We start from the raw sequence: 3,524 nt of genomic DNA on the forward strand, positions 1-3,524 counted from the left end.
ATAGGTTTAACTGCACCCCCTGTTTAATGTGAGAGATCGGATATGGCTCACCAACTGTACACAGATCTATGAGCCTGCTGAACCCAAGATGGGTGTGGGAGTCATCATAAGTAACCTCCCACAAGAAGGCATTAGGAACTGTAGGAGGCTGTCTGAATCCCAACACTGTAGTTTGGCAGTGTGCAGACTTTCATGACAAACTTATCTGCTTATTAAAACACACATTGAATTTCTACTGCAGTGAAATATAAACATAGGCTAATTTAGGTTAGTGAGGACATCCGGTCCAGCCCCACTTTCAAACCATGTTTGACTTTGAAGTTAGTTCAGCGTGCTCAGGATCAGATCCTTGTGTTTAGGACCATCATTTAGGTCTTATCAAGGTTTTCCTTGGGTTTTTATACAAAAAGAAAGAAACAGGTACTTGCTGTAAAGAACTGGGAACATGAATAACCAAATGGACTGTTATTGCCCCCACTTTGGTAATCTGAGGCAACATAAAATCTGTGTGACTTGTAGAATCAGGGGCTGAACACACTACAGCCAGCTAAAGGGAGGTTTCTTTCACTTACTCAAAGGCACCCAGGAAATAACTTCTAGAAAAAAAGAACAGATCTGCAAGTCCCCTTACTCCCACTATGTTAACTTCACATCTGGCAAATTTTATTGCACTATGTGTCTCTTATTGAATTTTCTAGTTTCTGCAGTCTCTTTTGTGCTGAAGGTTTTTTCATGAACTTATGCACTTTGCTGGGAGTTGTTGGGGGTTTTTCTCCCCTGAAGCTAGAAGTTGCATCTCTATTGTGCAGAAAATATGAAACAGGTTTGTTCTTCTCAAATTTGTTGGGCCTTTAAATGGAAACTGGGAGGAGAAGGAGGCGACAGTCTGTAGCCTTACCACATTCTTTCCATGGATACACGTGACACCAGGCAAAAGTCTGATTCTGAGACACTAAAACAATAGCCATGGAAATGTTTTCTCTTTTGTTTTTCTTTTGTCCCTTCTAAAGCAAGCACAGTGTTGAAAAGCACTACAGAGCCCTATCTAAGCCTTATGTCCTCTGTTAGTCCATAGAATAAGACAGAGTTGCTTATCCAACAAGTTCAAATACCAGCATACTGGCCAACAACAACAAGAAAATGGTTTTATCTCAGTGTGAACTAAGTGTAAAAGTTAAAAAATGATCTGCTCCAGGGTACAGCTGTGTTCATGCTTACATAAATATGGCCATAGAAAAGCAGTGTGCTTGACTGGAAGGAGAAAATGTAATTTCCACACAAGCAGGTTATTCATTCCTTATCCTCCTGCCACAAAGGTAGGAGGTGTAGATTCCTATGCAGGTGTCATGCTGCAGATACAGTTCAGCAATCTGAATCAGGCTTCAACCACCACTGTCTTTCAGTCATTTTCTTGTCATCATTTTCTTGCATAGTCATGATATAAAGGAGACTAATGAAGTCTGCTGTAGCCACAAGACAAAAGAACAAGCTGTGCTACTGCTCTTTGCAACAGCCTGGGGGTGAGCACAATAGATAGGCTGAAACTCTGGTGGCAGAGAGTGTCCAGTTCATGTCCTATACATAAACACACAGAGGCAAGCTAGCATCTAGGGGCTTGAACTTAGACTCAGCATTTATTTCACTTTTAAATTAAAAAAAAAAAAAAAAAGAAAGTAAATGCTGGATTTAACTTTTCTTCACCACCAGTTTTACCACCAGTCTACAGCAAGCAATAATATTGATGAAGCTTTTGGTTCTCAGAGAAAATGTGCTACAGCTATTTATAACTGCATAAAACTAATTATACTTAAGGCTGAGCTACTGTTCAAAGCCTTTTTTTCATTCACCTCAGCCTCTCAAACTCATCTTATTGAAATAAATATGCCCATTCTTAGCTGTTACTCTCAAGTATTAATTTAAAAAACAAATAAAACAAAAACCCCACCACAAAGACCTGCTCTTCACCACAGAGAAACAAACTTCAAGCAAAAGCGACTACTTTAATCTGCTTTATATGCTAATTAAGCAAATGTTTTTCAGAGGTCATAATGCAAAATTTGACATAAGAATGGTGGTCCAAGATAGCAGTTCATTCTTGCCTCATGTCTAAAGTATTGATGAGATAAAGGAAACGACCTCTTCAAGCTGGAGGACATTTGGTTAATGACTTTTACAGTTACGAATGTTAGAGTTTTCACAGTGTTGGTCAAGAAATTCTGCACACAGGGAACAGGAGATCACTTTCCATTTTCTTTAATTTGTCTTCATTTTTTTAGACAGCCAGAGTTTAACAGCGGTCTGTATTCTGAAGTGGTTCCAGATTCAATGCTCCTCCTCTTCAAAACTGTCCCAAACACCAAAGCACCTGAATGTTAAAATGGTATAGTTGGCTTTCCTCAAATTCTGTTCAATAATCTTTGTGGGTAAGATCTGAATATCGAAAAGTTGTAATCAAAGGAGAGTTTGAATCAATTACAGTTTTGTGACATCTTGATGTTCCGTGAATCTATGTACCTGTGATCGTGAAGTTTTCTGAACACACTCTGATTGCAGCCTGCAAAGGTGTAAATTCCAATGGATTTACCTGTAGTTTTTGGGGTTGGTTATTTTTTTATGTGTTGCTCTTTTTTGTGGTGTGTTTTTTTTGTTGGTTTTTTTTTTTTTTTCTTTTTCTCTTTAATAACACTAAATCTAGAAAAATTTGCCTTAAACCTCTTTCCTAGAGCAGTTCTTTTACCAAAGTGCTAAGTAATTTTTCTGACTCACTCATGCAGCTGGCTTACTATGTCACTGGGGAAAATCATAGGTGACAATAGGTGCTACAGTGAGGGGATTTTGAATGCGTGTCTGCCTACAGTTTGATTTGGGCATTCTTCACAGAATGAATCTGAGTATTAGACAGGCTGTGGGGGAAAATCCAGCTGTGAGGTTTCATATAGGATTGAATAAAAATATTATCCCTGTTAATAAACCCGGACTCTATGATTGATGACTTTTTCCTGGCCAGATCAGGTAGTGTATCAGTTTGCAGGGACTTTTCCCATCTTCACTTTTCAATTTCATGAATAAGAAAGCCCATGCATGCTAAACAAGGTCATAAATTCCCAGCACTTCTTTCATCATCAGAACAACCAGGGAAAAAACACCACATAAAGGGCATTGAATTACACTTGTGACCTGGTCCTATAACTATGCTTCAAAATTAGGTGTTTCTCATTTTTCTGACCAACACTGTAGGAGCAATTTGAGACATAAAGGGAATATCATTTTACAACATTCCAAACCAATCTTTCAGTTGGAAAATGAATGGTACCTGTAGATGCTAGAGTAAAGACAGGCAATCCAACTACGAAAGTGCTCCTCATTTCCTATTCCAGACAGCTGAAATAAAACAGATGTCACACACATATAAAAAAGTTAATGAAAATCTAAAACATGTCACTAAAGATAGAGTTCAGACGACAACAATGGTGCAGGGCCGTTGACTCATACAAACTCCTTTTTAAAGACTCACGTTTTCTACC

The sequence above is a fragment of the Psittacula echo genome (assembly GCF_963264785.1).
Source record: "Psittacula echo genome assembly, chromosome: 1".
Taxonomy (NCBI): Eukaryota; Metazoa; Chordata; class Aves; order Psittaciformes; family Psittacidae; genus Psittacula; species Psittacula echo.